Source organism: Electrona antarctica (assembly GCF_951216825.1).
Source record: "Electrona antarctica genome assembly, chromosome: 5".
Classification (NCBI taxonomy): Eukaryota; Metazoa; Chordata; class Actinopteri; order Myctophiformes; family Myctophidae; genus Electrona; species Electrona antarctica.
This window is the reverse complement of record NC_136810.1, coordinates 14,510,721-14,524,096: the sequence shown is the minus strand read 5'-3', so window position 1 is coordinate 14,524,096 and position 13,376 is coordinate 14,510,721. Positions and strand designations below refer to the sequence as shown.

Here is a 13,376-nt window from a genome sequence, read left to right as displayed (position 1 = left end):
AACCACCACAGTTACTGTATATCATTATGTCCAAAATTGTTACTTGTCAGGACTCAAATTCACTACAAAAAGCTCAGGAGCCTGTAGATTGCTTTTGTGTGACGTTGTAGTACAGGGCATTAATTTATGAAAATACACAAAAAGTTATAATACGGAGGACAGTTACGATGTTGTACTGTTGTACCATAAAGGTTAGTCAAAATAACATGTTAATTCACATACCGAAAGTTATGCATTGCAGCGTGAAAGGTTACATGGCCAGTGGGAAAATGTTTTCAGTGCCAGCAATTCTATCACCATGATTTTCAATGGAAAGGATCGAGTGAACGGTTTGTGCTCCAACTTCCAGCCAACGCAGTGGGGTTTGGTTTCGTCAGCTTTTAGAAAAAGCTGCATGTTTCAAAAGGTCTCTCCATGGTTGTATATCCATCAATCATCTGTAGCAATACTGGCACAAGCAGGTCATCATCATCCAGATTTTTTCACATTTCTTAATCGGGAATATGTGGTAACATTGTATTTATTTATTCACATGACACAGTTTAATGAAATAATATTTTAGCTAATTCAAAACAACTACAGGTTTTAGGTTTCTGCCAGACACTCCCTTTTATGCAAACCTTTGTTCGTCATTTCTGCTGGGCAGGAAAGACAAGCCATGTTGGGTGGTTTACACACACTAGAGTAAATAAGGTTCTATTGTTACTTAGCCTTCTCCGTGGCAACCGGAAACACACGAGTTGAATAGTTTTAAGGAAGAAATAGTGCCACAACTAGTTCAGTATGCTCTGAACAACTGCAGTGGCATACAAAGTGGAACGGGTGTTGCGCTGACATGCAGGCATAATATAGGCAAGACATTATGGCATCTTCTAGGAGAGTATGACACTTGTTACCAGGCCCGGTTCTTCCTACAGATTATTTGGGAGGGGCGCCAAAAAAAACGGAAAAAAAAAAAAAAACATTTTTTTTTTTTTACTTTAAAAAAATTTTTTTTTTACTCTGTCCCAACTCTGTCTGCCCAGTGTCCCCCCAGTGCCCCCCCAGTGCCTCCCCAGTGCCTCCCCAGTACCTCCCCAGTGACTCCCCAGTGCCAGTGTCCCGCCAGTGCCTCCACAGAGCCTCCCCAATGTCCCCACAGTGCCTCCCCAATGGACCCCCAGTGCCTCCACAGTGTCCCCACTGTCCCCCCAGTGCCTCCACAGTGTCAAATAAAGGCACTTCACGAGCATCGGAGCCCACAGTGTGCGAGTACCTTATTTTCTTTATCTGTGTATACTACTACTCACCGCGCGCTCAGCACCTGCCCAAGTTGGGGTTGGATGTGCATGTCTTTGTACCTTTTTTCAGGAATGCATTACATCTAACATGTCAACATTGTCAGGCAGAAACTTAAATATCAGGCAGAAACTTAAATATCTCCATATTTTAACTTTGTGTGGGTTTTTTCATAAATGAATGCCATACTGGATCATACACAAAAGCATCAAAAGTAGCAGATCTACAAGCTCGAAACGCGGTGCGAAGCCATTTTTCTGTTTGAATCCTGAAAAGTCACCGTGGAAAGAGGTTTCCACCCAACAGAGACGATATAACCCTTATAACTCAGGGTTCATTGACTTGCTCAAGGTCCATTGACAGCACACATGGCCAAGGCGGGGATTCAAACCTGTGTCCAGTTTAGAGGTCACCAAGGTCATACTTTCCTGTGATGTTTTTATTGGCCCGGAGCAGATGGCTTCCCTCGGCCGCAGCATTGTTTTGGTGGCCATCTTGCTCAGCGGAGGTCAGCATTACAATGGGCTGTAGGGGGACAAAAGGCCTTATAGGCAAGAGTTTCCTCAGTAACCACAGTGTTGTAAAACTGGACATGCTGCCAGGTTTACTGCTTTCACAAGATGTGGAGAAACTTACTTCACACACAGTCTCAATGGAGGGAGGTTCATCGGGAAGCTCTAGGCTATAGTTTGCGTAAAAGCTCCTGGAATCACTCTCAAAGGTAGATGGATGGATAGATACCGTTATTGGGGAATTCAGGCACCAGAGACAGCACAGCAGTAAAAGTTACAGATACATGGCAAATAAGTACAGAGGAATAGCATCACAATAAAGACACCCAAGGTGGAGAGATGTTTAAAGGTAGGGCGAGACAAGTTCAGATATTGACATGCTACAGAATATCTAGATCCAAACAGTGGGTCAGGACCAATATGTGGGTCGCAAACACATTGTATGAGTCCCTTTATTTGTGTTTCTGTTTCCTGTATACATTTTGTTTTTAATTATTATTATTACTATTATTCCAAAACATTGTCGAAAAACATTACCCCAAAAAAGCATTCATTAAAAAGCTATTTCATGAATGAATTAAAGAAAAATCTAAGAAACTCCATTTGTTAGAAAACAAATGGCACCATTATTGTGAGCTTGAAGATCTGCTATTTTTACTAGTTTGGATAATTTCTCTGTTGGGTTTTGAGGTAAAGCATTTGGGAAACACTGATCTAGAGTCTAGACAATGTCACTTTCTTATTTATATAAACTAGACCTGTACGTGCCCGTTGGCCACCGGTCTACTTGAGAGCGATGCAACTTGGGAACGTAATAATACCCGTTTTAACTATCTGTCTGTGTCCCACATGGAGATCTCTGTATCTGCCAGTCTGCCTGTGTGTGAAGAGTGCAAACTGAGTGTGAAAAGTGGAGTGGTTAAGTAATCAATTGTCAGGTGTGGGGTTGCCATGGCAATCAATTGGCAGAGGCAGAGGCTGGAAATTGCACAGGTGAGGGGATTTAGGCTGATTGGGCCCACTGGCAGAGCCTGAGCAGAGCCTTTTGTGGTGGTTCTGGAGAACCGTGGGTCTGACCGACTCGATACCGGGCACTGCACTCCCTGTGGGGGTGTGGAACGCGTGTGTCGAATTAGAAGTCGGTGGGGCAAACGGTTCTCGAGTTACGTGCATTACAACCGTACACACACACACAGACACAGACGTGGCGCATTTATAGTAGGATTGGAAATGACTATATGAGACTTCAGTGATCATCCCGTGAGGGAAATCCAGTCACCAAAGCTAGAACTGTTTTGAGCTGAGCATTTTGAGCTTGTAGATCTGCTACTTTTGCATTTCAATTTGAATCCTGTTTTGGATTTTAAACACTTTCAACCTGGTGTCCCTATTTTAGGGACAATATGTTATTATAGGTTGCAAAATGTGCAAAGATATGGTAAAAGAAAAAAAGAAAAAACAAACAAACAAAGTGATATCCAACCTCAACCTCTGCAACCTCACAAAGTGTGGGTCAATATTGTTACAATATATTGGGTTGAAGTGGTTAAACTCAACTCGACAACTGAGACACGGTGTTGTTCACATACCGAGCGGCTAACCTTATAAGGAATAATATGTTTATAATATCATACCAGGCAGAATTGCGTTACATTCCCCACAGAGCAGCCATGTGTTTTGACCTTGGGGGCACTATACACATTGTGCAGCTTCTACTCATAAAACCCCTGTACTATTTTCACAGCGAAACAGTATACTGGTATTATCCGTCACAATATCCACTTTCACTGCTTTTTTGCTCTCTCGCCTTCGATTTCTCCTCTTCTCTCCATTCCCCCGTACCGATGCAGAACATTGCTTCGCCTGAAACTCCAAACGGAAAACAGTTCTCTTTCATTTCTGCAAACGTTCGCTACAGCGGTGGATTTTAAAGTGGGGTCCGGTCGGTGAACATGACAGGGGTCCTTGAGGGTTTTACAGTGGGTCCCCGACTAAATTATCCATATAGGAACCAAATGGATCCTTACAGGTCGGTAACTCTGAGAGTGTACAAATGGACCCTTATGAGTCCATTTTGGTTCCATTTGTACACTCTCAGAGTTATGGGAGTCCGTGGCGTAATACATAGGCTACCATACTGGAAGTCCTTGAAATAAGCTGAGAGTTGCACTTAGTGTCTTAAAGCCAATACAATCATTCCAATGCCGGAAAGAGTCAGGCCATATGGAGTTGCACGAGTTAACTTCTGAGTACTGAGACTGACCATCAGAAGTTCTGAATGACATCAATTTGTGTTTACCAATTCATTTGCTCTTACCTCCAACTTTCTGAAGAAAAGTTCGGAAGTTGGAAGAAGCATGTAGGCTTTATCCTCCTCGCTGGATTTCTGTTCTTGGGATTCTTTGTTACTTTTTTAAGTTTTCCTGTCTGTTGGGTGTCAGTTGGGTGAAAATAAGTCAGTAGACGGTGGGTGGGTGAGGGGGTGGTGGTTGGTTAGTAGACGGTGGGTGGGTGAGGGGGTTGTGGTTGGTTAGTAGACGGTGGGTGGGTGAGGGGGTTGTGGTTGGTTAGTAGACGGTGGGTGGGTGAGGGGGTTGTGGTTGGTTAGTAGACGGTGGGTGGGTGAGGGGGTGGTGGTTGGTTAGTAGACGGTGGGTGGGTGAGGGGGTTGTGGTTGGTTAGTAGACGGTGGGTGGGTGAGGGGGTGGTGGTTGGTCAGTAGACGGTGGGTGGGTGAGGGGGTGGTGGTTGGTTAGTAGACGGTGGGTGGGTGAGGGGGTGGTGGTTGGTCAGTAGACGGTGGGTGGGTGAGGGGGTGGTGGTTGGTTAGTAGACGCCACGGTGGGTGGGTGAGGGGGTGGTGGTTGGTTAGTAGACGGTGGGTGGGTGTTGGGTGGTGGTTGGTTAGTAGACGGTGGGTGGGTGAGGGGGTGGTGGTTGGTTAGTAGACGGTGGGTGGGTGAGGGGGTGGTGGTTGGTTAGTAGACGGTGGGTGGGTGAGGGGGTGGTGGTTGGTTAGTAGACGGTGGCTGGGTGAGGGGGTCGTGGTTGGTTAGTAGACGGTGGGTGGGTGAGGGGGTGGTGGTTGGTTAGTAGACGGTGGGTGGGTGAGGGGGTGGTGGTTGGTTAGTAGACGGTGGGTGGGTGAGGGTGTTGTGGTTGGTTAGTAGACGGTGGGTGGGTGAAGGGGTGGTGGTTGGTTAGTAGACGGTGGGTGGGTGAGGGGGTGGTGGTTGGTTAGTAGACGGTGGGTGGGTGAGGGGGTTGTGGTTGGTTATGGTTGGGTGAGGGGGTTGTGGTTGGTTAGTAGACTGTGGGTGGGTGAGGGGGTGGTGGTTGGTTAGTAGACGGTGGGTGGGTGAGGGGGTTGTGGTTGGTTAGTAGACGGTGGGTGGGTGAGGGGGTTGTGGTTGGTTAGTAGACGGTGGGTGGGTGAGGGGGTTGTGGTTGGTTTGTAGACGGTGGGTGGGTGAGGGGGTGGTGGTGGGTTAGTAGACGGTGGGTGGGTGAGGGGGTTGTGGTTGGTTAGTAGACGGTGGGTGGGTGAGGGGGTGGTGGTGGGTGAGGGGGTTGTGGTTGGTTGATAGAAGGTCAGGTGGGTGGTGGTTGGTTGATAGAAGGTCAGGTGGGTGGGTGAGGGGGTTGTGGTTGGTTGATAGAAGGTCAGGTGGGTGGGTGAGGGGGTGGTGGTTGGTTGGTTGATGTTTCCCATCAAACATGTGACCCCTGCTCTGCTCACAGCTGAAAATCATTTAGGCCTAAGGGCCGGAGGAGGACTGATGTAAACCCTCCTCTCTCTCTCTCTCTCTCTCTTCCCATCTGGGGGGTGTTAGGTGTTGAATGGGTAGGGAGGGGGGGGGGGCAACAGACACAAAGAAGGCGGAAAAAAAAGTCTGAGCGAGACAATTATGGGAGTGATCAACCAGGAGGCACCATTATAATAATGAACTGTACTGTATAGCTACTACAACCTACTCCACTACATCTCAGTAGTTTTTACTCCACTACAGTTACTTCACAGCTTTACTTAAATTACTTCGCAGATTATTAAATGTTACGTACATTATTAATTCAAAAATAGGGACAACGTGTACCGATGCAACAGATTGCGCTTGCAGATCTGTTTTCAAATGATTTTGACCAATTTAGAAAACTTGAGTTATATCGAAGTGTGGGACATTCTGCATACACCACATTTTGGTACTTTAAGTATATTTTGAGAGCAATACTTTTGTGCTTTTACTTTTTTTCAATACAAGACTTTTACTTATCTATACATTGTGGTGTTGCTATACTTTTCCTTCTGTAATGAAGTGCCTCTCCCCACACTGCATTTACCTCTAATGTCAGATGAGAGCAGGGCTTTTCCATAGCGTCTGTATATACTTTATCCCCTTCATACCAGGACAGACAAAAACATAAAGAAGGAAAATTATACAGTACAAGCAGGGCCAGAATCACTTCAGAGCACGAGGCCCCGGAGGGCCAATTATGTCATTAGCCCAGGGAGGGGCTTAGTTTAGTTGGTTTAGCTTTTTACGTAATCTACCCAAAATTATGGCATATTTTCTGCGACTTGCCGTGCTGCTGATGCCTTCGGGGGAACGACAATGTGTGGAATTTAGACCAATTTGGGCTTGCATTCCCTACATCGTCAGGGCAGGGGAGGGGAGGAGAGGGGAGAGAGGGAAGCGTCAGAGTTAGCTAATGCTGCTTTATTGAGAGAGAGAGGGGTGGGTGTGTGTGCGTTGGCGCTCAGGAAATGTTTAACGGCCTGCAAAAGCCCCAAAGTCCTCCAACACATCTGGCTGGAGTTTCTCTCTCTCTCTCTCTCTCTCTCTCTCTCACACACACACACACACACACGCACACGCACACGCACACGCACACACACACACACACGCGTGCAAACACATAACCCTCCATATGTTGGTCTATGGATGGTAGGTATGGTATGTACTGTATATGTTACATATACATATACCGGTACTTACTGTATATATAATACACACACTGTATACAGTATGTCGTGGGCATACCATTCATATAATTGTGACCATAGGTCGCAGATTACTATGAAAATCTGCAAAACCTGTCAGTCCGACGTTCCGTCCGTCGTTCCATCTGTCACGCCACCATATATGGCCGTCAGTCCCTCATGATCCTTCCCCATCCATCCTTCCTCTTCGATGTCTCCCTTTTGACTGATACCTGTCCATTCAAACTAGACGGGCATGCCCCAAAGTTATTCTGAGTTCTCAACAGGCCAGAAAATTAAGGCCGGGCCCTACCTGGGCTCTCATCAAACCCTGTACAGTGAAGACAGTGCCCCAGCTGCCACCTTTAGATCTCCATATATGGAGCTGACCTGTTCTGACATTCCATTATGTTGATCTGACCTCATCAAACCCTGTACACTCAAGATGCTCCATATATGGCCAGTACAAATGTCATTCCATATGTTGATCTGACCCCCCCCCCCCCCCATGCCAAAACGCCAGCGCTCGCCCAGCAGTCTGCCGTCACCCAGGTGGATGCGTGCACGCCCTTCTCGCCCTCAGGGCGTCTTACTGGTATGTATGTATGCCCAGGACATACTGTATACAGTGTGTGTGCGCGTGCGTGTGCACATGCTTGCGTGCGTCACTTCGTGCCACGCTGCAAGTTTGTACATCTGCTATTTTTGAAGAGAAAAGAAACATCTTGAGTGTGAGAACTTATAGGTTTTCAGATTTAGAATGCATTTGTAGAATATGAATGGGCCTCATGCAGGTCCTAATGGGTTAACAAGGTGAATTGTGCCTATACACCGTGGTCTCAATGGGTTAAGGTGAAGATTGTGAAACAGTGATTGAGTAAAACGCTACCAGACGGTTGGCTCTGCTTCCAGAACAACACCTGTGCCAGAACAGAGGCCAGAAGACCCTCTGGCTTCTTCTATACCACACACACGCACGCGCACACGCACGCACGCACGCACGCACACACACTACACACACACACACACACACACACACACACACACACACACACACACACACACACCACACACAATACCCGCTCAGGGCAGGGCCAGTGTTTACAGGCATTGGCCGTTGACTGCCATGGCCCACGCGAGCTCTTGTTCGGCGATGAGAGACCTCTTGGCTGGCAGTATACTACTATACGCCCCAACAGGGTCTCGTTTCATTACACTTTGACAAATGGACCAAGTAATGATTTCACACTGGCCGAGTATGTGCCCTCCCACTTGCCTTGGCATGGCGTGGCTGTAAGTACAGAGGGAAATGCACGCACCCACACACGCACTGCATATTAACCCAATTAATCCAGGAATTAACATCTTTAGAGTTTTTAGAGTTTAGCTAATATATAGTGAGTCACGATTTTTCAAAAATTGCAGATATACAAGCTCATAGTACTTTTTCTTTTCTTTTTTTCTGCCGCGCTATGAGCTTGCATATCTGCTATTTTTGGAAAAATCGTGAATATTTTGCAAATCTATGAATATATATACAGATTTTTAAAGCAATAAAAAGTTGAGCGCCTATGATATAGCAGCATAGGTTCATTTTATTCAGACATTTGTAGAAACGGCCTCAGGTCTTAATGGGTTAAGGAAGTCTCGCATGATCGGGATGTGAAGTAAAGTGCAAAAAACAAAATAAGAGCTGCAGTTGTCTCGAAAATGTTCCATAAAATCGTTTCTGGTGAGTGAAACGAGAGATCGTGCGTGATATAGCTTGTCAACAACTTTCTCCTCGGGGAAAAAAAAAAGGTTGAACCGAGTGCCCTCTCTCCTCCTGCTGCCTTGGAATGCCGTCGATGTTTTCCTAATTGGGCTTAATTATATTACGGTCGGGGGAGTTTCCATTCCAATATTTTCATTGGGTTTTCCACAATGCCACATGGGCATTGGATTCCTTGATTCCTGGTGCGTGTTTACCGTTGCGGGCCAGCCGTCATTTTAAAGCTTTGTCTTGAGCTGTATCCTCCAATTACTGACGCGATGAGGACTGGCAGTTTGGGGACACACAGCTCACAGCCCGTGAGGTCTGCTTCTTGGCAGAGTGGGGAGAGACATGGTTTCATACAGGCCACTGGCAGCGTGGGGAGAGACATGGTTTCATACAGGCTATTGGCAGCGTGGGGAGAGACATGGTTTCATATACAGGCCACTGGCAGCGTGGGGAGAGACATGGTTTCATATACAGGCCATTGGCAGCGTGGGGAGAGACATGGTTTCATACAGGCCACTGGCAGCGTGGGGAGAGACATGGTTTCATATACAGGACACTGGCAGCGTGGGGAGAGACATGGTTTCATACAGGCCACTGGCAGCGTGGGGAGAGACATGGTTTCATACAGGCCACTGGCAGCGTGGGGAGAGACATGGTTTCATACAGGCCACTGGCAGCGTGGGGAGAGACATGGTTTCATATACAGGCCACTGGCAGCGTGGGGAGAGACATGGTTTCATACAGGCCACTGGCAGCGTGGGGAGAGACATGGTTTCATATACAGGCCACTGGCAGCGTGGGGAGAGACATGGTTTCATATACAGGCCACGGGCAGCATGGGGAGAGACATGGTTTCATATACAGGCCACTGGCAGCATGGGGAGAGACATGGTTTCATACAGGCCACTGGCAGCGTGGGGAGAGACATGGTTTCATACAGGCCACTGGCAGCGTGGGGAGAGACATGGTTTCATACAGGCCACTGGCAGCGTGGGGAGAGACATGGTTTCATATACAGGCCACTGGCAGCATGGGGAGAGACATGGTTTCATACAGGCCACTGGCAGCGTGGGGAGAGACATGGTTTCATATACAGGCCACTGGCAGCGTGGGGAGAGACATGGTTTCATATACAGGCCACTGGCAGCGTGGGGAGAGACATGGTTTCATACAGGCCACTGGCAGCGTGGGGAGAGACATGGTTTCATACAGGCCACTGGCAGCGTGGGGAGAGACATGGTTTCATACAGGCCACTGGCAGCGTGGGGAGAGACATGGTTTCATACAGGCCACTGGCAGCGTGGGGAGAGACATGGTTTCATACAGGCCACTGGCAGCGTGGGGAGAGACATGGTTTCATACAGGCCACTGGCAGCGTGGGGAGAGACATGGTTTCATATACAGGCCACTGGCAGCGTGGGGAGGGACATGGTTTCATACAGGCCACTGGCAGCGTGGGGAGAGACATGGTTTCATATACAGGCCACTGGCAGCGTGGGGAGAGACATGGTTTCATACAGGCCACTGGCAGCGTGGGGAGAGACATGGTTTCATACAGGCCACTGGCAGCGTGGGGAGAGACATGGTTTCATACAGGCCACTGGCAGCGTGGGGAGAGACATGGTTTCATATACAGGCCACTGGCAGCGTGGGGAGAGACATGGTTTCATACAGGCCACTGGCAGCGTGGGGAGAGACATGGTTTCATATACAGGCCACTGGCAGCGTGGGGAGAGACATGGTTTCATATACAGGCCATTGGCAGCGTGGGGAGAGACATGGTTTCATATACAGGCCACTGGCAGCGTGGGGAGAGACATGGTTTCATATATAGGCCACAGCAATGAGAGGCTGTTCTGTGTATGATCACCTACTACTACAGTCAGAAACCAATCTCTGCCAGGCTCCTTTTCCATCATGGCTGAACCGGTTCCGTTTTTTTTCTTCCCCCGCCTAATTTTTAACCAATTAATTGATTCAGATCCCTAAAAGTTGGTTCGGAACTGGAACCAAAAATACTTTTTTCTTGCCCTAAAGTGGGAACCAATTAAGTGGGCATGTCACCATTCAGGTTTGAAGATCACATCTGTGATATAAGTCATGATAAAAGACTAGCCTAAGAACGGAACCAGTTCTAGAACCAAATTAAGTTATTTTGGTGGAAAAGGGACCTTAAGAGTGTGTCTTCGGTTCGGTTAAGGTCATCGTTCATGCCAGTCCATGGTATATTCACATATCTTCTTTAGGGATTTGCATAGTAAAGAGAACATCATATTATTTTTATTTCTATGAATAATTTAACTAATAGAGTTGACTCATAGGAATAGACTACGTGACAACCAGGAATAGTCTGGTGACCACCGGAGAGACGGGTGGCAGCCGGAAATTAGACGGCACCCGGGAGCAGTATGGGTTGGCGCCCCAGCCTGTGTCTTCCGTGAGGAAGAAGCCCAACAAACCCACGGTGAGGCCTTTAGGAGGGCCATTCAAGCCTCAAGCGGAGCCTGCGGCACCACCAAGGGCAAGGTGGAGCCTGCGGAACTGTTGCGGCTCGAGAATCCACCATTCCTGAATAAAGTGCCTGGTGCTGGGAGTCTGGTGCAACGCACAGGGCCTGACCTGGTGAGAGCAGGAGTGGACCTGGTGAGACGTAGGAGGGGCCCGGACAGGAGTCAACCCACAGAGCCTAGTCCTTCCACGCGCCAGAATGGTACCTCCCAGTCCCGGCAGAGTAGTTCAGGAAGAACGGATTGTGTGGCCCTGGTTTTTCCCTGATGGGACTGATCGAGGGTAGCTACTGGGACGTAAGTCGGGACTTGATCACCCCGGCTGGGTCACCTGAGTGAGGGGTATGATGTTGGGAGACCCGAAACCCCGATGACCTTAGGATACATCACTGAGGATACGTCCCAGGTGCATCCATGTATGTATGTATTTTGTTTAGTTATTCTATTTATAGTGACTCATAGGAATAGACTACGTGACAACCAGGAATAGTCTGGTGACCACCGGAGAGACGGGTGGCAGCCGGAAATTAGACGGCACCCGGGAGCAGTATGGGTTGGCGCCCCAGCCTGTGTCTTCCGTGAGGAAGAAGCCCAACAAACCCACGGTGAGGCATTTGGGAGGGCCATTCAAGCCTCAAGCGGAGCCTGCGGCACCATCAAGGGCAAGGTGGAGCCTGCGGAACTGTTGCGGCTCGAGAATCCACCATTCCTGAATAAAGTGCCTGGTCCTGGGAGTCTGGTGCAACGCACAGGGCCTGACCTGGTGAGAGCAGGAGTGGACCTGGTGAGACGTAGGAGTCAACCCACAGAGCCTAGTCCTTCCACGCGCCAGAATGGGACTGGGAGGTACCATTCTGGCGCGTGGAAGGACTAGGCTCTGTGGGTTGACTCCTACGGATTGTGGAAGAACGGATTGTGTGGCCCTGGTTTTTCCCTGATGGGACTGATCGAGGGTAGCTACTGGGACGTAAGTCGGGACTTGATCACCCCGGCTGGGTCACCTGAGTGAGGGGTATGATGTTGGGAGACCCGAAACCCTGATGACCTTAGGATACATCACTGAGGATACGTCCCAGGTGCATCCATGTATGTATGTATTTTGTTTAGTTTATGTTAATTACTGGTACATGTGCAGTGGTTGGAGGTGGTCTCTCTACTCATGGTAGGAAACCTACGGGTTGACATGTAGTAATAGTAGAGTATGTTAATTACTGGTACATGAGCAGTGGTTGGAGGTGGTCTCTCTACTCGTAGGAAACCTATGGGTTGACATGTAGTAATAGTATGATAGAGTATGTTAATTACTGGTACATGTGCAGTGGTTGGAGGTGGTCTCTCTACTCGTGGTAGGAAACCTACGGGTTGACATGTAGTACTGCCTGAAGCTCTTAAGTGCAGTATATCCTACGGGTTGACATGTAGTACTGCCTGAAGCTCTTAAGTGCAGTATATCCTACGGGTTGACATGTAGTACTGCCTGAAGCTCTTAAGTGCAGTATATCCCTACAGTATATCCCTACAGGTTGACATGTAGTACTGCCTGAAGCTCTTAAGTGCAGTATATCCCTACAGTATATCCCTACGGGTTGACATGTAGTACTGCCTGAAGCTCTTAAGTGCAGTATATCCTATGGGTTGACATGTAGTACTGCCTGAAGCTCTAAAGTGCAGTATATCCCACAGGTTGACATGTAGTACTGCCTGAAGCTCTTAAGTGCAGTATATCCTATGGGTTGACATGTAGTACTGCCTGAAGCTCTTAAGTGCAGTATATCCTACGGGTTGACATGTAGTACTGCCTGAAGCTCTTAAGTGCAGTATATCCTACGGGTTGACATGTAGTACTGCCTGAAGCTCTTAAGTGCAGTATATCCTACGGGTTGACATGTAGTACTGCCTGAAGCTCTTAAGTGCAGTATATCCCTACAGGTTGACATGTAGTACTGCCTGAAGCTCTTAAGTGCAGTATATCTTATGGGTTGACATGTAGTACTGCCTGAAGCTCTTAAGTGCAGTATATCCCTACAGGTTGACATGTAGTACTGCCTGAAGCTCTTAAGTGCAGTATATCCCTACGGGTTGACATGTAGTACTGCCTGAAGCTCTTAAGTGCCGTATATCCCTACAGGTTGACATGTAGTACTGCCTGAAGCTCTTAAGTGCAGTATATCCCTACAGGTTGACATGTAGTACTGCCTGAAGCTCTTAAGTGCCGTATATCCCTACAGGTTGACATGTAGTACTGCCTGAAGCTCTTAAGTGCCGTATATCCCTACAGGTTGACATGTAGTACTGCCTGAAGCTCTTAAGTGCAGTATATCCCCGGCCAAGCAGGGATT

General features: G+C 48.0%; 1 protein-coding gene across 3 annotated transcripts in view; it reads left to right on the top strand.

The window, feature by feature from the left end:
- The window catches only part of LOC306923276 (DENN domain-containing protein 2A), an 84,699-nt gene that overhangs the window by 28,938 nt on the left and 42,385 nt on the right, over positions 1-13,376 (top strand). The window lies entirely within an intron of this gene.